The sequence below is a fragment of the Rhinopithecus roxellana genome, chromosome 8, assembly GCF_007565055.1.
Source record: "Rhinopithecus roxellana isolate Shanxi Qingling chromosome 8, ASM756505v1, whole genome shotgun sequence".
Lineage (NCBI taxonomy): Eukaryota > Metazoa > Chordata > Mammalia > Primates > Cercopithecidae > Rhinopithecus > Rhinopithecus roxellana.
Window position 1 is genome coordinate 103,729,093 of NC_044556.1, and position 21,895 is coordinate 103,750,987.

General features: G+C 39.5%; 1 protein-coding gene across 1 annotated transcript in view; it reads left to right on the forward strand.

Annotated features, from left to right (window-relative positions):
- Positions 1 to 17,415: 17,415 nt before the first annotated feature.
- Positions 17,416 to 21,895, forward strand: part of CHRM3 (cholinergic receptor muscarinic 3) — a 505,898-nt gene continuing 501,418 nt past the window's right edge. Inside the window, exon 1 of the mRNA XM_030937128.1 lies at positions 17,416 to 18,071. The gene's annotated coding sequence lies outside the window, so the exon portion shown is untranslated. The remainder of the gene's footprint in view (positions 18,072 to 21,895) is intronic.

A 21,895-nucleotide genomic window follows, 5' to 3' on the forward strand; every position in this document is an offset into this window, starting at 1 on the left:
CAAACCCATCACTGCCCTCTTCAGAGCACATTTTTGTAACTTTGTCTCCATCCCACATTTTCCTGTATGGCAGATACCATTGTTTTGTAATATGATAGAAATACAAAAATGTTTTTCCTCATTTAGCCACTCTCTATGAGCTCTGTATTTCAGAAATCATTTCTTTTCCTTGCTTAATCAATTACTACTCTGCTTTCCATAAATTCAGTAAGCTTGATGGTGAAAATCTGCCAAATGCTTTGAATATCACAGAAAGAAACCCCTATATAAATGTCTGCTGTGATTTCTATTAGAGCATGAAGACACTTTAGGGTATGTTTTATTGGTCCATTAATAAATGACTGGAGAGGTAAAGATATCTGGCTAGAAGCCCCGTTTTTTTACAAGCACAAAAGATGTGGCTTAATGGAGCAATTAAACATTCTTTCATATCCCAGGGCTGTAATAATATTGGGAAAAAGTAAATGAACTACTAAAATTAAGAGACAACTGTAAATATAGAAAAAGAACAAGAAGCTCTAACTTCCATAAAAATAATGAGAAAACATAGAACAGAATTTCAAACAGTTGCCATTTTATAAAGCACCAGAACTGATATATTTAAATATTTTCTCATCAAAATAGATATCTCATTTTACAGAGGTGAAGGAAATATAAAATGGAGAAATTGTCCACAAAAGAGTCAAACAATAGGACAGTATTATGTAACATCAGGGAAGAGCGTTCAAAATAATTTTAATTGTAAGGAATATTAGGAATTATCTAATTATGAAATACTGATGTGATAAGACCATTTTGAAGATATGAAAGGTCTTACAAGTTTGTGAAATAAAGTGCAAATGCTGAGAGTGCCATCAATGCGGGGCACAGTCTTGATTACCTTAGTATCCCTGGCACAATGCACAGATGTACTGTGTTATACTTGTTCAATCATTGGTAATATACTAACAGTGGTGTACCAATAATTGGTAATAACAGTAATAAAAATAATTGGCTGGGTGTGGTGGCTCACATCAATTATCCCAGGACTGTGGGAGTCTGAGGTAGGTGGATCATCTGAGGTCAGGAGTTCGAGACCAGCCTGGCAAACACGGCGAAACCCCATCTCTACTAAAAAAAAAAAAAAAAAAAAAAAAAAAAAAAAATACAAAAATTAGCTAGGCACAGTGGCACACGCCTGTAGTCCCAGCTACTCGGGAGCCGGAGGTGGGAGAATCACTTGAACCCAGGAGGCAGAGGTTGCAGTGAGCCAAGATCATGTCACTGCACTCCAGCCTGGGCAACAGACTGAGACTCTTGTCTCAATAAATAATAAATAAATAAATAAATAAATAAATAAATGGAAAGAATGGGTTTATCAGGAAACTCCTTGACAAAGCCAAGTTGAAGGATAAAGTTCAGTGGTAGATTTCACTACCCTGATAACAACAAAATATACCTCTAGAATTCTCGCCTTTTTATATTTCCACCTTTCCTGCCCAGTCTGTGTCTCAAACTTATACGACGCAGGCCCAGAGCATTCAATACCATGATCTAACTTCTTATCTCCTAGATCCTGGGAGCTTAGGGTAGCTACAAATAAAAATCTTACGGTGTTAAAACTTAGCCAAGACCTCAGAACAATCTGTGAAAATGTAACTTCACTTTTTTTCAAATTCTTTCATTTCTCATGATTTTCCCAAAGCTCCCTATTCTTTACTGTTCTCTGTGCACTCACTATACAAACAAATCCTCTACACTATCAGTGAATATTTGTCCCGGACTTTGTAGTTCTCCTTAGCCATTAGGCATGACCTCTTACCACATTCACCCTGCCAATGACAAATTGTGTATATAAGCATGTAAATCTAAACCTTGACATAACGTTAGTCCTAGAAAAGCTCTGTATTCAAAAGAAACCCAATTTTTACTTCAAAAGCATTGAAGAAGAATGAGACTCTACACTAAATTTTATAAAAGAAATATTAACAGAATTCAACAAATAGCAAGGCTTCCAAAAACTTATCCAAATTCCCACTTATCATTATTTCTACTGCTGTCCCCAAACTGCTTTCGTCTGGTTCTCTAAAAAAATTTTAGTCTGTAGTTTCCTCCTGGGGATGCATTAAGGCTGTCTTTCTTAGAGGAGCACCACGCCTTAAACTATGTAACTCAATTTCTCTGGCAGAGAACTCTTCCAACCTGTAACAAAGGTTCTCCCAGGTGAGCCAAGAAGTAAACTTGAACGGAATGAGAATAGCGAGATATTATGTCCCTTACTTCGTGTGAGTTCTGCTCAGCCATTTAGGTTTCTATATCCATGCTTATCTTTGCCTTCTCTCCTCTGGTTGTGAAAGATAATTATGCCGGCTCCTTTCAACCAACTGCACTGTCTATTCCTTTGACCAGATGCCCTTCTTCTACCCCAGAATATTCTGAATACAGTGGTAGAAGGGAGGAATTCTGATACATACATATATATACACACACACACACACACATATATACACATATACATATACATATATGAGATATGACAAATAGGCACATGAAATATGGTCAACACCAATATTTATTACAAATATGCAAGTTAAAACCACCATCAAGTATCATTGCACACCCATTAGAATGGCTAAAACTAAAATGACTGACCACACTAAGTATTGGGGAAGATGTGGAGGAATTAGAACGCTTATCTACTGCTGGTGGGAATATAAAATAGAACATTTCGGCAGCTTCTTAAAAAGTTTAACATACACTTTTTGTATGATCAAGTCATTCCATACTTAGGTAGTTAGACCAGATAAATAAATGTATATGCATCCAGAAAACTCATACAGGAACATTCATAGAATCTTACCTATGATAGCCCAAACCCAAATGTTCATCAACAGGTAATCAGATAAACAAACTGCACTACTCAGTACTACAAAAACAAATTAACAATAGGCACATGCTATAGTATTTGGAGATAAATCCCCAAATACAATGCTGAATAAAAGAAACCATACCAAAAAGGAAGGACTGCATACTGCGTAATTCCATTCATTTAATTTTCTAAAAGTGAAAACTAACCTCTCATGACACGAAGCAAACCAGCGGTTGCCTGGGTGTCTCGGACAAGAAGAAGAAGGGAAGAATTACAAAAGGCCAGGAGGAATTTTTCTAAATGTTTATTTTAAGTTCAGGGGTACAGGTACAGGTTTGTTATACAGGTAAAGTTGTGTCATACAGGTTTGTTGTACGGATTATTTTATCACCCAGGTATTAAGTCTAGTACTCATTAGTTATTTTTCCTGATCCTCTCCTTCCTCCCACCCTTACCCCCCGAGGAGGCCCTAGTGTGTGCTGTTCCCCTCTATGTGTCCATGTTCGCATCATTTAGCTCCCACTTATAAGTCAGAATATGTGGTATTTGGTTTTCTGTTGCTGCAGTAGTTTGTTAATGATAATGACCTCCAGCTCCTTCCAAGTTCCTTCAAAGAACAGGATGTCATTCCTTTTTATGGCTGCATAGTATTCCATGGTATATATGAACCACATTTTCTTTATCCAGTCTATCACTGATGGGCATTTAGGTTGGTTCCAAGTCTTTGCTGTTGTGAATAGTGCTACCATAAACATACGTGTGCATGTGTCTTTATGAAAAAACAATTTATATTCCTTTGTGTCATGGGATTGCTGGGTCAAATGATATTTCTGTTTTTAGGTCTTTGAGGAATTGCCACACTGTCTCCCACAATGGTTGAACTAATTTACACTCCCACCAACAGTGTATAAACTTTCCTTTTTCTTCACAACCTTTCCCACATCTGTTTTTTTTTTTTTGACTTTTTTATAATAGCCATTCTGACTGGTGTGAGATGGTAACTTATTGTGGTTTTGGTTTGCATTTCTCTAATGATCATTGATGAACTTTTTTTCATTCTCAGCAACCTAACACAAAAACAGAAACCAAGCACCGCATGTTTTCACTCATAAGTGGGAGTTAAACGATGAGAACACACCGACACAGGAAGGGAACATCACACACTAGGGCCTGCCATGGGAGTGAGGGGCTAGTGGAGGGATAGCATTAGGAGAAATACCTAATGTAGATGACGAGTTGATGGGTGCAGCAAACACCCATGGCACATTTATACCTGTGTAACAAATCTGCACGTTCTGCACATGTACCCCAGAACTTAAAGTATAATTTAAAAAAAAAGAAATCCAAAATAAAATACATTCTGATAATTAGGGAGAGACTGACAATACAATGAGATTGTGGTAGGGTGTACCATGCAAAGGCAACTGAGCTGGTTATAGAATTTCAGGATGGATACAGGAAATAAACAAGAAAGAGAGCCCCCCCCCCCCCCCCCCACACACACACACACAGAGAGAGAGAGAGAGAGACTGAGAAATAAACACTTGATCAGTGGTAAAAATGTAATGCCTAAATCTCCTTTGGAACAATTTAAAGGTATATCAAAGTTAAAGGAAGTTAAAGAAAAAACTTAAGTCAATAAAAAAGAATGATGTTAGGTGACTTCTAATGCCAACAGAGCTTATGAATCTCTAAGCAATATGCCTTAACTGAGCTCAGAGAGTCCAGAGATAAGGAATTGATTTCATGTGTTTGGGTACTTTGTTTTATCTTTGGTTTAAAGAAGTATAATTTTGGCATGCATTCAAAGTAGACCAAATATATGTAGCCATGTAAGCTTACAAAATAATACATTTGTTAAAAAGCATGCCATGCCCTTTGCTTGGCAAGAGGCACAAATACAGGCCTAAAACTCAGTTAATAATGTCTTAAAAGTCAGGTCATTAATATCAGTGAAAACTCCACAACTCTGGGAGTCTTGAAAATTATTTTACTCTTTTACAATCAGTTTATATTCTTACTTATTTACTATGACTATTTCAATGACTTCAATATTTTATCATAGGATGGGGTATTGACTAAGCTTTGAGAGTGTGTAAGTGAATAAAACTTACTTCATACCTGCACTTTAGAAGATTAAAAAGAACTATTAGTACCTATTATTCCCATATGTTTTTCAGCTAAATTTAACCCAGTCTAAGATGAGGCTTATTTAGGACAGTATAGCTAGGTGTGTAAGGCAATGTAATCAGCTATAGAGATAAATCTATTTTACAAATAGAGTGACACGAGCAACAATGTGAACTGTAGCAGAATTACAAAAGGATGAGTAAAATTATGTGTCAGAGGCAGCCGGCCACGGTGGCTCACGCCTGTAATCCCAGCACTTTGGGAGGCCGAATGCGGCGGATCACCTGAGGTCAGGAGTTGGAGACCAGCCTGACCAGCATGGAGAAACCCCATCTCTACTAAAAATACAAAATTAGCCAGGTGTGGTGGTGCAGACCTGTAATCCCAGCTACTTGGGAGGCTGAACCCTGGGAGGCGTTTGAACCTGGGAGGTGGAGGGAGGGAGAATCGCTTGAACCTGGGAGGCAGAGGTTGCAGTGAGCTGAGATTGTGCCATTGCACTCCAGCCTGGGCAAGAAGAGCAAAACTTCATCTCAAAAAAAAAAAAAAAAAAAAAAAAAAAAAAAACAGAAAATGTGTCAGAGGCTATTTTATAGCTAGAGGTAATGTTTCCAAATATGTTATACATTAATCCTAAGACCAACGAGAAAGAAAAAATACAGCAGAGACAGTGCTGGTTTGCGTTTTTTCGAGAGAGAGGGGTATCACTAGGTTGTCCAAGCTGGACTCAAATGAGCTCAAGCCATCCTCCCACCCATAGCGGCTGAGACTACAGGCATGCACCACCACTCCAGGACTGCTATCATTTTCATCCAATATCCATTTTCCCTGTCTTTTTTACTTACAGAGCTTTGATTCTATTCTGAGCAAAGGACTACATTTCATAGTCTCCTTTGCAAACAGATTTGTCAATGTGATATAAGCGGGCAGTTGTTGGATATGTCTTTTAATGTTGACGTGAACCAACCCAGGCTAGAGATAAGCGCTTTTACCTTTCCTTCTTACCATGTCCTTCTTTTTCTTGCCTCAAACACAGAAACGATTACAGGAAATATGACAGCCATTATAGGCCCTAAGGAGAACTTGAAACCTACAAGATTATAGATGCCAAAGCAGAAAGCTACAAGGAACATGACTTCCTGATGACTGTGGTGTTAGTATACTTCTAGGTCTTTTTTTATGGGTAGGATATATAAGTCTCTAATTTGTTTGAGATTAATATTGAGGCTTTGTTTTATATATGCTAAATTTAGTCCCAAAATCTCACACAGAGGAATAGAACAGTAAGCTCAGGTTAAGAGTCAAGAAATTGGCCTAACAAGAGTAGGAGATAAGACATTACCATTGTCACTTACAAGTATGGTCACAAAGGCATTTTCTGCCTTTCTTATGCAATTATAACTTTTAATTTAACATGGTCTTGAACTTGTTGAATATACAGCCTTCAAATATATAACTCTACTATTGACTTCCTTAACAGAATCAAATCAATTCTTCAAAGGAGAACAACTAAAATTATTTTTTTGTAAAAGTCAAAGATTGGACTGCTCTCAATACAACCTGGATTCAGGGACTAAGATCTCAGAGAAGAGAAAAGCACATTCAGGTAAGATTGACATGGTGCACTCTACCTTTCCCTTTGAGACATTTGTTTCCCTGAGCCAAGTGGATTAATAGCCAAGTAGAGTGCAAGGATTAAAAGATTAGGTTACAGAGAACACTTTTCAGAAATCTTTTTGATGGAAAAACCAGAATTGAGTTGGAGGGCTGGCAAAGTAAGAGGGTCCCTTGCAACCACCCCAGAGATTCAGTTGGAGCCTCTTAGGAATAAAAACCTGGAAAGAGTACAACTCTCCCCAAGACTGAAGAAACTGAGCTTCAAATAACTTCAAGCCAGACTAGATTAAGGTCATCTACATCAAGGTGAACTCATTGCCTTTTCGAGAAATTAAAGAAGATTTAAATTAACAAAGGGATAAGCTATATTCATGGATTGCAAGAATCAATAATGTGAAGAGAGTTGTTATTCCCAAATTGATCTGACGACTGAATGTGATCTCAATCAACATCTCAGTGGATTTTTTGTGAAAAGCAACAACTACTTGCAAAATTCATATGGAAATGTTAAAAATTAAGAATAGGCAAGATGACCTAGATGAAGAATAAATCTGGAGTAGTAGAGATATGGTAATGAGAAAAGCAATAACATACCTGCACCTGTAGGGCTACTGTCTTCAGGAACATTAGAATTTGAGTATAAGGTTTTTTTCAAAAGAAAACATATAGGGCATCTAGGAAACTCAACTTGGTTTAGACAGCTTCCCTGAGACAGTGACCTCTAAGCTGAGACCTCAAGGACGAACAATAGCCAGCTAGGTGAGTAGGAGAGTCAAGAGTATTCTAAGAGGGAAAGAGTTGGTAAGAATTCCCAGAGAAAGGGAAGGTTTGCAAGGTGTGGGAGTAGTGGGAATTGACATGAGGATGGCATTAGGATGAATACAGATAAATATGTAGGGGCTAAAACTTGGAAGGCCTTTAGAGGGCATATTAAGGAACTTATTTTAAAGGTTATTCTCTCCCGGGGAATACAAACATAAGAGTTGCATTACCAAAGCCTTCAAAATATTATTCTACATGTACTGGAAAGGATGAGGTATGGAATTTGGGAGAGCAACAAGGTAGATCTTCTCACTAATGTCCGGGAAAGAAGTGTCGTGGTTTAAAATATTGTAGTAGGGCTAGGCGCAGTGGCTCCCGCCTGTAATCCCAACCCTTTGGGAGGCCAATGTAGGTGGGTCATTTGAGGTCAGGAGTTCGAGACCAGCCTGGTCAAGATGGTGAAACTCTGTCTCTACTAAAAATACAAAAATTAGCCAGGTATGGTGGCAGGTGCCTATAATCCCAGCTACTTGGGAGACTGTGGCAGGAGAATCGCTTGAACCCAGGAGATGGAGGCTGCAGTGAGCCAAGACTGGGCCACTGCACTCCAGCCTAGGTGACAGAGCAAGACTCTGTCTCCAAAATTAATAATAATAATATAAATAAATAAATAAATAAATAAATAAATAAATAAAATGTAGAAGTAGAAGTAGAGAAGAGCAGATACAATTGAGGAATTAATCCAATGACCAACTAAAGAGGTAGGAGGCAGTGCACTAGGCAAATCAAATATTCGTGCCACACAATATACAATATAGACAATATACAGAAATTTAAATTTATTAAATTTCAGGGGAGAGGATTATTGGTTTATAAAATTTTGGAATACTAGAGAAGAAGGAAAGGAAGGAAAGAAAAGAAGGGAAAGAAGACAGGAAGGAAGATATGAATGATGGAGGGAGGGAGGGAGAAGGAAAATTCAGAACCCCCAAACGTCTGTCAGCGAAAAAGAAAAAAAAAGAAGAAGAGGAGGAAAGAAAACTCTAAAAATGAAAACCAAAAGAAGTTTTATGTAGACAGAGACTGAAACAGTAATAGAAGTTTATGTTGTAGGTCAAAACGCAGTCTCCCACTGTCTAGGAAAGTCATTTTTGCACAGTCCACATGGTAAATGGCTCTGGGAGCATCGGCCAACATATTTAATGATATGCAATTAAGTCTTAATTCCAAACATTAATAATTCAACAGATAATCAAGAATATATATATACGTTTTAAATTAATTATGTAGTATTTTATGAGTACATTCAATCTCTAAATTATGTATTTCTTTCTTTGGCAACTGTTAAAATTATTGTGTGTTCTTGGGCACATGTTCTCTAGAACACACAAACTAGATAGGATGTTAAGCAGGAAATTCTTGAGTTGAAATTGTACCACAGATAATACAAAGTAAATGCAATACATGTTTTAAAAATTTATGTAATATAAAACAATGGCCAAGCACGGTGGCTCACACCTGTAATCCCAGTACTTTGGGAGGCCGAGGAAGGCGGATCTCCTGAGATCAGGAGTTGGAGACCAGCCTGGCCAACATGGTGAAACCCCATTTCTACTAAAAATATGAAAAATTAGCCGGGTGTGGTGGTGCAGCCTGTAGTCCCAGCTTCTTGGGAGGCGGAGGCAAGAGAATCACTTGAACCTGAGAGGCGGAGGGTGCAGTGGGCAGAGATTGTGCCGCTGTACTCCAGCTTAGGCAGCAGGGTGAGACTGGGTCTCAATAATAGTGATGATAATAATAACAAATAAAAAAACTATTATCTGAGAGGAAAAATTTGATTCATAATAAAGAGAATAAAGGTTTTGGGGGTTTTTGTTTTGTTTTCACCTAAGAACAGCTGTTCCCCTCATTGGGTTAGTTTTATTTGCAAGCAGAAATCATCTCCGCATGATTTCCAGGGTGGTGGAAAACTGAATATGAATCCAACTTCTGCCACCTAGTCACTTCCGTCACATTTAATAAGACACCCATGCCTATTTTAGTATGTTTTCTTCCCTACAAAATGAGTTAGTAACATCAAGAGATTAAAATAACACAAATAAGAATATTGAAGGAATTCAAATGTTACATTCAAATATTAAACACAATATTGTTATAATTATTCCTGGAAATGACATTGCCTCTACTCTCAAGGTAAAGGTCATTTTTCTTGATTTAAACTCTTTTCTCAAGTTTGAATTCTCTAAGTTTCAACCCGTAATCTATTTGCCAGTCTGTGAAAATTTTAGGGATTGAATCCATAGTAATTAGTGATTTGTTGAGGTGTAGGGAGACAAGTCAAAAAATCAGGACTGCTAGGTAGATGACTGAGAAGAAGATGGTTCACGAGGTAACATAAAATACTCAGAAGAAAAAGGTCAGGAAACAGAGGACAGAAAAAAAAACGTAAGTTCTGCTTGATGATGCTGAATTTGTCATCACAAGATCTGCAGTTGTGGGAGCTGTGGCTATTGAGGGGATTGCTCAAGTGTAGAACTGAGAACAACAGGAAGTGAACCTGAAAGAGCATCGAGAGACTGAGAGAAAATGAACCAGACTTCCAGGTGCTCCACATTCCAACCAGCATTTTGTATTGTCAGAAGGAATTGAGAGGCAAAAGGAAACCCAATAAAAAAGAAAACAGGAAAGGGCATACATGATGACCCCTTTTCTCACCAGCTGCTCACGGACCAGCTTTCTCCTAGTGCTATTTGCTTGGTCAGTGCATTACTCTGCTAACATAGTCTCCCCACCAGCTGTGAGGCTGTCCCAGAGGGGAAGCCAGCTGTCATCTCCTTCTTCCACACTCTGTTGGAGGAACCTGTCATTAGCAGCTCCCTACGAGACACATTTATGACAAACAGGTAGGAGATAACTAGGAAGTGAACAAACTCAAACTTCAGAGCCTCTCATTTGTATGAACGCCCTTGTAAGGTCTTGGGCCTATTTTAATATTTATAAAAGTGTGGCCGGGCGCGGTGGCTCAAGCCTGTAATCCCAGCACTTTGGGAGGCCGAGACGGGCGGATCACGAGGTCAGGAGATCGAGACCATCCTGGCTAACACAGTGAAACCCCGTCTCTACTAAAAAAAAATACGAAAAACTAGCAGGGCGAGGTGGCGGGCGCCTGTAGTCCCAGCTACTTGGGAGGCTGAGGCAGGAGAATGGGGTAAACCCGGGAGGCGAAGCTTGCAGTGAGCTGAGATCTGGCCACTGCACTCCAGCCCGGGCAACAGAGCGAGACTCCGTCTCAACAACAACAACAAAATTTATAAAAGTGTTATTTTCTTATAAAGAAACCTCACCAAATTGAATAAGCCACAGAATCTGCAAAACTGAAGTTCATCATTCAGGATACATTCACAGCATCTCTGAGTTGGAAAATATCTTAGAGGTCATATATGTCCTCCAACACTGCACGAATCTCTCTGGCAGCATTCTTTTAAAATCATCATCTAAAAGAGGGAAATCCGCAGCTGTGTTTGGATTTTGCTCTGTCACTTGTCCAGTTTCCCCATCCATAAAAGGGCAACAGTATGAATTTCCTGATAAGGTAGTTGTTAATATAAATACAAAGTGCATAGCCCCTTTCCTAACAAAAATATGGGGTTTCTACTGCACAGTCTAGGGAGAAAAAAAATGAGGTCAGAAGTGATTATGATTATCATTCTACATTGGAATGTTTTCAGACATGAAAAACTCACCACGTCTTGAGGGAGACAGAGCAATTATGAAAGTTAAGCTAAGTCTTCCCTATCATGAGCTGCAGCCTATATCCCATTATTTCTTCTAGAACTGCATGATTTATTTATTCTTTCTTCAAAACTTTGAGAAAACCATTCTTGTCCTCTAATAATTTTTTTTTTTTTTTTTTTTTTTGGAGACGGAGTCTCGCTTGTTGCCCAGGCTGGAGTGCAGTGGTGCTACTTTGCTCACTGCAAACTCTGCCTCCCAGATTCAAGCGATTCTCCTGCCTCAGCCTCCTGAGTGGCTGGGATGACAGGTGCATGCCACCGCGCTCAGCTAATTTTTTGTCTTTTTTAGTAGAGACGAGGTTTCACCATGTTGGCCAGGCTCATCTTGAACTCCTGACCTCAGGTGATCCGCCTGCCTGGGCCTCCCAAAATGTGGGGATTACAGGTGTGAGCCACTGCACCCGGCCATCCTCTAAGACTTCTAAGAGGAACTACATCCTTTGATTATTGATTGATGTCTTAGTATCCCTAGAGCACCACCTAGTATCTGGCATTTTAGCAAAGTCCAAAGAGTGATTTAAAGTAAGTGAGTAAAGACAGTCTTGAAAGAATAAGTGTTTTTCAGTCAATCGCTTTATCCTTAAATCTGGTAGATCAACTCAGAAGAATGAAAATAGAGTACTAAGGAATTAGTACTTCAGGTAATCTGTATACTGTTTAGTCCCTCAATAGGAAGAAAGTTGTTCAAGTTTCTAACAATTATCTCCAAGTTTCGGTTCAATAAACTTTAGAAAACCAGATATCCCCATTCTGGAGAGCAGGAATGTGGTGCTCCTTAAGTTTCAGTTCCCCATCTTGTCTGGGCCCTAGTGCTTTGTATCTAATACTCAACATATAATTTGGAAAATCTGAGATATAATAAACACACAGTAATGCATGAACATTTTAAGTGTACAGTCTGATGAATTTTTACATATCAATTTACTTTAGTAACTACCACTCAGCTCAAGATAGAACATTACCATCAACCCCTGTATTTTTTATTTCCACATTTTTGTAAATACTCTCTTCACTCTCTTCTAACCCAGTAACTCTCTACCACCATAAATTAGTTTCCACTGTTATTGACTGATTTGAGGGCTGCTTAGATTAAAATAAAAGTGTGGGTTTATATCTAGACTTTCTATTATTTTTCATTGGTCTATTTTACTTTCCTTCTGACAATAACATAATATCTTGATTTCTGTAGCTTTATAATAAGTTTGGAAACTTGATAGTAAGTCTAAATATCCAATTTTGTTCTTCAATAATGTTTTATCTTGGTTCCTTGAATAGACATAAAAATTTCAGAATCAGCTTATTAATTTACACACACACACATCTTGGATTTTGATTAGGAATGCACTGGAACTTAGGCCAATTTAAGGAGAATCAGTACCTAAAAAACATTTAGTATATGCATGATAGAACTTTCCCTCTATTCTCAACCTTTCTATATCCTTATATTTTAAAAGTCTTTCTTCTAAACAGCAAATACCTATTTTTATTCATTCTAAAAATATCTGTCTTTAAAACAGCCATTTATATTTAATGTAATGAATAACACAATTGAGTTTTACATTTACTGTCTTATTATCGTTTTCTCTTTGCCCCATCTGTTCTTTGTTCATTAATTCCTCTTTTCCTGCCTTCTTTTACATCAGTCAAGTATAGTTTATAATTCATTTTATTTTCTGTATTACCTTTTTTGTTGTGTGTTTTGATGTCATTCTTTCATTGGTTACATTTAAAAAATCATCCTTAACACTGTTACCATAAATCATCATCCAATGCAAGGATCTTATATTTATCCTTTTAAGGTTGTTATTCTGTATTTGTCTTTTATAAATAGTATAATCCCCATAAGATACTCTTATGTTTTGTATGTTAAACAGTTAGTCTTTTATATATTCTCATTTACCCTTTCTGTGGCTATTTATTCTTGCTTACATTTCTGTGATAGTTAATCTGAGACTATGTCCCTTTAGCTTGAAGAATAACCCTGAGTAAATTCTGTGGTTTATAGTCAGCTCACAATGAAGTCTCTCAGTTTTTGTCAGTCTAAATCTTTTTCATTTTTCGATTCTTTTCAATGGACAGAGAATTCTGGTTTGATAGTTTTTATTTTTTTCTTTGTGTACCTGAAATATATTTATTATCTTCTACCTTCCATGATATTTCTGCTGAAATCAATGTTCATTTATATTGTTCCCCCAAAGGTGATTTTTTTTTTTAACCTCTGGCTGTTTTTAAATCTTCTTTTTCCTCTTTCGGCAATTTGACTCTCATAGGCCTAGCTGGGGTTTTCTTTGCCTAGGGTTCACTGAGCTTCTTCAATTTCTTGGTTGATATCTGTATTAGTTTGTTTTCACACTGCTGATAAAGACATGCCCGAGACTGGGAAATATACAAAGAAAGAGGTTTATTGGACTGACTTCCACATAGCTGGGGAGACCTCACAGTCAAGGTGGAAAGTAAAGGGCACATCTCACATGGCAACAAGAGAAGAGACAAGAGAAGAGAGCTTCTGCAGGGAAATTCCCATTTTTAAAACCATCAGATCTCATGAGACTTATTCACTATTGCAAGAACAGTACGGAAAAAACCTGCCCCCATGATTCAATGATCTCCCATCCAGTTCCCTCCCGCAACATGTGGGAATTATGGGAGCTGTAAGACGAGATTTGGATGTGGACACAGCCAAACCATATCAATATCTTTCAAGGTCTTCACCACGATTTTTTCAAATGTTGCTTCTGCTAGTCTCTCTCTCTCTCTCCCCCGCCTCCCCCCCCCCACCCCCACCCCCTTTCTGCTCTCTCTGGACATTTTCTATTGATTTGTATATGAAACCATCAGTTTTATTTGTGTAGTAACCGGGTGGTTTTTAAACCTATGTAATTACTTCTTGGTTTAGCAAATCAACAAAATTCATTTTATTATTTTTATAAAACCTAATATCCTGCTGAAATGCTCTGTTGTTTAATCCATTTTTCCCATCTCCAGGGTAGTTCATTGACTTATTAATTATGGTTATTTAAAAACCCTTGCTTAGTAATTCCAAAATCTGTATCATTTCTTGAGCTTTGTCTATTGACTGTATTTTCTTTTCTTTTCTTTTCTTTTCTTTTCTTTTTGCCATCAGGTAGCCTTTTCTGCTTCTTTGCATGTCTGGTAAGTTTTGATTGCATGCTGCATTTGTAGAAATTCTAGCTTATGTTTTCTTCCTCTCAGAAACTTCGAGTTGTGTTCTAGCAGGTGGTTAAGTCATTGGTAGATCAACCTAATCCTACAGAAGCCTAGTTTTTGCTTTGTTCAGTCATGTCTATTTCAGTTTATTCTTTCACTTAGGATATCATCCTTCTATCTAAGGAGTCTCCTTCAAGGGTTTCATCCAAATGCCTGAGGTGTTCACCAAAGTCTTTCCACTCTGTGTGGAAAGAAACTCCAACATCTCTTCAGAATTGTGTGATCACTAGAACCTCCACTCAAATTTCAGCCTCTCTGCCACTGCACTCTGTCAGGTCTCCAGAATCATCCCTCTGGACACATGCAGACTAGCAGTTCCGCCAAGGAGCTGAGAGGAATTGCCACACAGACTTCTGGTGCTGCCTCTCGGTACTCACCTTTCCGTTGCCTTGTTCACCTCCAGAAACCTTAGTTACTTTATAGCTCCAAGCTCTTGCGCTGTATGCCCTCTGCTCAGTGAAACTGTAGCTCTCTGCTTATTCTCGACCTCCCAAAACTTCTGCTGAAAAAAATTTCCCTGAGGAAAACTAATCCATGGGCGTGGGTTCATTCTGTGTGCCTCCAATTACCCCAAATTGCAGCCCTATGTTGGTTGCAGTTCAGAAGCAAAAAATGTTGTTTTATATAGTTTTTCCAGGTTTTATAGCTATTTTATGGTAGAAAGACAAGTGAGTGCTATTAGCTAGTTGTCTTGTCCAGAACCAGAGTCTCCTTTCATAATTGAATAAATCCTTTGGTTATCTTGTGTATTTTTAAAACAAACCTAAAATGCAGGATTTCCAAGTATTTTTCAGTTCTAGCTGATTTCCTTTGTTTTAGACCAACATCCAAAGGTAAATACTCTTTGGTTTCTGATTTTTGGCATCTTGAAATAAGCATTGCATCCAGTTTGATTCATTCTCAAATCTATTAAGTATCCCTTTTATATTTGCCTCTGAAATATAATTTGATAAATCTGCTGAATGGTCCGGCACCAAGGGCAGAACCAATACCTTATTCAAGCCCAGCATGAATCCACTTACCAAGAAACTGGAGGCAACTCTGTCTAAACTGTAATTTGTTTGATTAAAACATGCAATCTACATTTACCTTGTCCATACTGATAATGGGAAGGTTGGCTGAAATCAGGAAATACTGTATTATGAGTTTAGCGACTACTTACAAGTGGAAATGAATTTAATCTGGTATGATTTATTTTACTAAATTGTAGCTGCTTCCTTTTCTTTTCTCACTAGTCACAAATGATTTATTTCAGGATCTTCTCCAGAACATTGCCAGAGGCCAGTCTCAAACTTAACCATTGTATATATACCAGAATATTTTCATTAAAAATTAATAACTTTTGTCTTTTTCTGAAAACCACATAATCACTAATTGTCCATTCTTTTGGTCTTTGTCTGTTCTTTACGAATCAATATTATCAAATATTATCAAAGCTACTCCTGTTCCCACAGGCAAATAACAATTCTATGTAATGGGAAATATATTAAATCTGAATTTATGTTCCTCTTACTAGTTATATAATGGACAATTAAATTATTCCTTTGAATTCCTTTCTTCTTTAGTAAATGGGTAAAACACTTGTTTGATTGTTTTAAAGATTAAAGAAATATCTGAAGGCAACTGTTACATTTTCTTCTGATAGGTATCCCAATAAAATTGCTACAATATTGATATTATTATTACTATTCTAGTATCCTGGATGCAATTTACCTAAACCTGGATATTTAAATTAATTTAAATAGCCACATGCTTTCTCACTAGCTATTTTCCCATCATGATCTCAATCCTCTCTACACAAAGTTTAGTCGCTTCTCTCCTAAAGATTGTTCTACCTAGAGGAGAATATAGATTCATAAAAGAATTAGTATACTGGTGTTTCTCTAATCTCTTAACATTACTTAATTTTTCAAAGAGCTCTGTCTTTTTCCTATTTATCTTCTTGTTCCAAATAGAATTAAAATCACTTGCTGCCTTTAATATTGTTAAATATTTCACTTCATACTATGCCTCAATTTCTTGCTTTTTTTTCTATCTTCCTCCTTCCTTCCTTTTCATTATTTTCTTCTTTTTCAGTTGTCATTGTTATGCTTTTCCTTTCTTGTGAGATTCCCCTGTCATTTTTCCTTACATGCTTTTTAAACAAAACCTCTACAGTGCTGTGGGACAGCCTCATTGGGATCTTTGCAACTTTGGTATCTCTCCACTTTTTCCTTATATAGTTAGCTGGCAGTACTACATAATAACCTATTCTCTCTCTCTCTCTCTCTCTCTCTCTCTCTCTCTCTCTCTCTCTCTCTCTCTCTCTCTCTGTGTGTGTGTATGTGAGTGTGAGTGTATGTGTGTGTGTGTGTCTTACATTTTCACTCCTCTTGAGCTTTAAAAGCCTGGCTAGCAAGATTATACCTTTCATTTTATTTTCTGATTTAAACAAGTGTGTGTGTGTATGTGTATGCGCGTGCGCATGCACGTCAGTGTCTTCTTCATGGATGCTTGTCTCATTTTCTCCCAAGATGTAACTGTCCAGGGAGGGAAAAGTCAAGTTGTCCTCTACTACACTGCTCTGCAGAAAGAGACTCACTAAATGTCAAAAAGTAGATTCATCAGACTGTTCCCTAGAGAAAGGCTTGCTACGGACTCGTATATTGTAACTGAGCTGAAGTTCATTCATCGATAAGTTGTGCCCAAGGAATAGAATTCCTTCCGGTCCTTCTAAGGAGTCCAGGGAAACCAATTCAAAAGCGAACACACCACCACTCACTGACCGGCAAAATCTATCCTTGAAGCGCCGCGGGAGGCACAATTTGGGAACAGGTGAGGCCATGCTGGGTGGGTGAGGCCCTCCTCTCTCCTGCTTGGGGTCCCGCTTTCAGTCAACCCACCCCAGGAGTACCCTGGGATCTCCTCGCCCCCTGCCAGGCGGAGAACGCGGAGCCCAGCGGGCACGCGGGAGTGGAACTAGGCGCCAGCAGGGCAACTGAGCATGCTCAGAAGCCGAGCAGGTTTGGGTCTCAAGCAGGCAGCCTGTGCATTACACCAGCTCTCGCAGTCCGGGGAGGAGGAGGAGCAGGAGGAACGCGAGGAGGAAGGAGAGGAGGAGCGGCCAGCAGTAGCCACGACCGCCACCACCAGGCAGAGGAAGAGTTCGTGGGAAGGAAAAGACCCTCCTCCCCCTTGGAGCCCCTTCTATCTGCTTTTGGAGAAAGGGAATAAACGATAAAGAGGGAGACGGAAAAAAGAGAAAAAGTGAGGCGGGAGACAGAGGGAAAAGGGCGTGAACAGAAAGGGCCGGAGCGTGCAGGGGAGCCCAGGGCGCGGGGGCGGCACTGCCGAGCCGGGAGCGCTGCCGCTTGGGCAGGTGCCGCGGCCGCTGCCCGGAGGCGGCATGTGACGCGCGGCCACAGCTGCCCGCGGGCGGAGCGCTCTCAGACCCCGGAGCGCACACCGCGGTGCCATCGGTGCCTTCGCGGATCCCCAGGCTCCTCGTCAGTCCGCCGGGGCGGCAGCAGCGCTTCTGGGAAGACGGGCAATGAACCGAAGGGCAGCTCCTGGCAGGGGCACGCGATCCTAAGGACAGTCGCTACCTGAACGCTGAGCCGGAGGAGACGAAGGGACCGTGGAGCGGACGCCACCCGCGCACCGGGCAGGCGCGGAGACCGGCGTGGGACAGCCACCTGGAGCGCAGCTGCCAGGTAGGGACGGCGCCCGCCACCCAGGCGCTGGGCAGAGCGGGTGGTGGTAGCGGCTGACCTGGTTTCTTGCCTTATCTCGTTGCGAAAAGAGGAAAAAGTTTTCGGCGCGGGTAGGAGAGGTCTTGTGTTTGGAGTTCAAAGATGGAACTGGGGAGGGACGAGAGAGGCTGTTGATTTGGGGAAGATGGGGGCACTTGAATTCTGACAGCGCGATCTGGTGCGGAGTTGGAGTTCTGGGACTGAGGGTGGGGAATGCCCGGTGGCACCCAAGTGCCCCGAAAGGGACGGGAATCATGCGAGAGGTGGCCAGGAGAGAGCCAGGGACGCCCCACCCCACTCTCCCTCGCTTCGGTTCTCTCTTCCCCGGTGCCGGATCTGAGGTTCCAAAGTGCCGGAGCGCGAGGAGCTACTGGGCTCGGGGTGTTTGTGAGCACACTCGTGTGTAGAGCGTTTGTCTCCCATCTCCCCATTTGGTTTCCTGTCATTTCTTTCTAAGAAGGCTAAAGCTGGCACTCGCCAACCTCGCAGTGGGGCCACAAGTTCGAATTGCATTTCAGGGGGCGAAAAGGCAAATTTGGCACTTCGAGTAACACTTGGGAGAAGGCACCTAGCCTAGTGCGCATCTTTACTGACCCGGGGAGAGTCCACACTGGCAAGGCAGCGGCCGCTGGACTGCACCGTTTCTCCTCTTTGGAACACTTTCTCAGAATTGCCTCCTAACAGCGAGGTTAATTTCTGCGTGTGTTTAAACGGCGGGGGAGGGTGGACAGTTGACTCCAGCAGCAGAATTCACTTGTCTACTTCGCGGTGTGCGTGTTGGAATTGAGATCCTGTTCTGCATGCTTGTGCGTGTGTCCGACTCTCCTTGCACGCATTTGGAAGTGGTAGAGGCAGCAGAGATTCGGGAACTGTATCCATATGGACAGATTTCAAGAATGCAAACCTTCATTTGTCTGCAAGTGTTACTGGAACCTGTCCAAAGGCTGCAAGGATATGTCCCCTCGATCCCTGCCCGTGTCCGTGTTTGCAATGTGAAAGGACGGCCCTCTTCAGGACAGAAATGTATTTATCAAAGCGATGTGTGGTTAAGAACACTGGTTATTTCACAGTATGCTTTGCACAGACTTTTCCTCTCTCTCTTGCTCTCTGAGTTCCAAGACAGATAACCTGTCCCCTCCCCCCATTTTGACCTTTGTAGGTTACTATTTGAAAAATAATTTTTAACTGGGTGCAGTGATTATATAGTCCAGATAATTTCATATCGTGAGATCGTTATATTGCATGAACCATTCATCATTATTTCCTGTGTTTAAAACAATGCCCATGTATTTACTTAAGAGAGACTATGTATAAGAACCTATAGTTCAGAAAGGGGAAAGCTAGGCCTAGAGCAGATACCTGCATACAGGCAGTATTGTAGTGGTACTAGGTTAACAAAAGACTAAGGTATTTCTGTTCCAAATATTGTGGGATAAATGAGGTGTTGGGTGCACCCTCTTGTTATAAGAGCTGATATTCCGAAGTTTACATGTGCAAGGAACATGCCTGCTTCTTCAGTGTGCATTCCAACATGCCACAGAAACGTGGTTTACATCATAGCTTCGACTGCCGAGTAGTCTATTTTTAGATTTTGTTTACATGGTTTGTCTCAATTAGCTTAATACATAATTAGCTATTGTTGGGCTAGAAAGCACATTATTTTTGTAGTGGTTTCCATATGGAAATATAACATTTGCTTTAATACTAATTTAAAAATAATGACATTGCCGGTCTGATTTAGAATGTTTCTCTAGGTTGGGGGGTATTATGAGATTGAATGTAGCATGAAAATAGCAGTGTCGAGATATTGTTTTTTAAATAGCGTTGGGTCATTATTCAAATGAACTCGATAGTTGAAAAAGAAAATGAGATAAAAAGTAGACTTTGAAAAATCTTTATAAATTTTCTGTGTGGAAAATTATTGTAAGAGAAAAGTGTAATTTGGGAAAAGGAGCAAGTGTGGAATTGGTCAAGTTTTAAAGTAAGAACAAGTGTTATAATGAGTAGTTCTGTATTAAACCTACATTTAAGCTTATTTAGGAAACTTTGCTTCAAAATTTAGAGAAATCTGTGATGAATATTCAGTACCCTATTTTTATTCTGGGGTAGGGGAAAGTAAAATGTCACTTCAAAGTATTATTTACTTTTGCAGATTACTTAGGAATGTGTAAAAGTTCTTTAGAGTGTACCTTCTCAGTTTTTCCTTATAAAGACAAATGATTTATTTTCTTAACAAAGAAAATGTGTTATTTTAAATTAGAGTATTTAAAATATGAAGTTCTTTTAATGATATTTTAGCCTATAATTGCAGGCAACCTGTTGAAAGTGAGCATAGAAAAAATGTGAAATTGGCAGAAATAGAATTTCTTAGATTCACACTTGTAAATTGAATAGACAGAAAGTTAAATGATACGGTTAGAAGCAAAGTTGCCTCATGTATTTGTAAATTATAAAGTAATTCTTTTTTTCAGATTTTTAGTTAAAATCTCTGTCATTTTCCCAGCCAACATATTGTTCTTGCCTAATAACTTTGTTAACATTGCTTACTGCTAAATGGCCTGGACGATTCCAGTGTGACTATTAAGAAATTGGGTCTTGTTTGCAGTGCCGGGAAGTTTATACTGAGAACAGCTGTGGTGTAGTGGCACTTTAGATAAGAGATGAATGAACCGTGAATCACATGAAGATGGAGACTCTGATCAGTATGCAGAGACATGTGTCTGTCCTTCACTTATGGAACCTGATTTTATATCATATGATGACTATTAGCATTATTCTCACTGTCATCTCGGAGGATCAGTGAGTAACTAGAGATGTCGTCTTTTATGTTTGTGAATTTAAAATGTATCCTCCTTACATAAGACTATTGTAAAAGGTATCTATGAGCCTAATAAAATTTTAATCAAATCCCTCTACCATGTTTACTTTTGAAACTTAATCGGCATAATAAAATGTGCCTTGATGCTTAATTGTTGAATATAGTGTTTTCCTAGATGCAATATATTTTCATCTATAAAGTTCAGCAAGTCCAGCAGAAGCCCTGTTCTGAAAAATTACTAGCTTTTCAGAACTTTGGAATAAAATTTTAACATCAATGGAAAGTTTTGATTTTATGAAGAGATAATCTGATGTATATGACAGGAGGCAAAATCAGTCAAATTGGAAGTTTGTTTCTGGGATCTGAAAGGCCCTATCTTCTCCATTAGGTAACATATCTTTGTTCAGATCAAATACTAAGCAGACTCTTTCTTCAAATCACTCATCACTACATTGCTGCCTCTGCCCGCTCTCTACAGAGAGGATGTGCAGGTATGAAAGACCTCCCCCCCGTTCTTTTTCTTTTTCCTTTTTTTTTTTTTTTTTTCTTTTGAAACGGAGCCTCACTCTGTTGCCCAGGCTAGAGTGCAGTGGCGTGATTTTGGCTCACTGCAACCTCCGCCTCCCGGGTTCAAGCAATTCTCTGCCTCATGAAAGGCTTCCCTTTTCATTAGTGAACCTAGCACCTGGAGAGTTCTGTTAGCCTGCTACCTTCCCTTAGCAGTTCCCTTATGCCCCAGAGAGTATAGATCTCCATTAGTGTTGTCTTCAACTCAAGAAATAAAAATAATTTTGGTCTGGGCACAGTGGCTCGTGCCAGTAATGGCAGTACTTTGGGAGGCCAAGGCAGGAGGATTACATGAGGCAAGGAATTAAAGATCAGCCTGGGTAACATAGCCAGACCCTATCTCTACAAAAAAAGTAAAAACTTAGCCAGGCATGGTGGCATGCACCTGTATTCCTAGCTA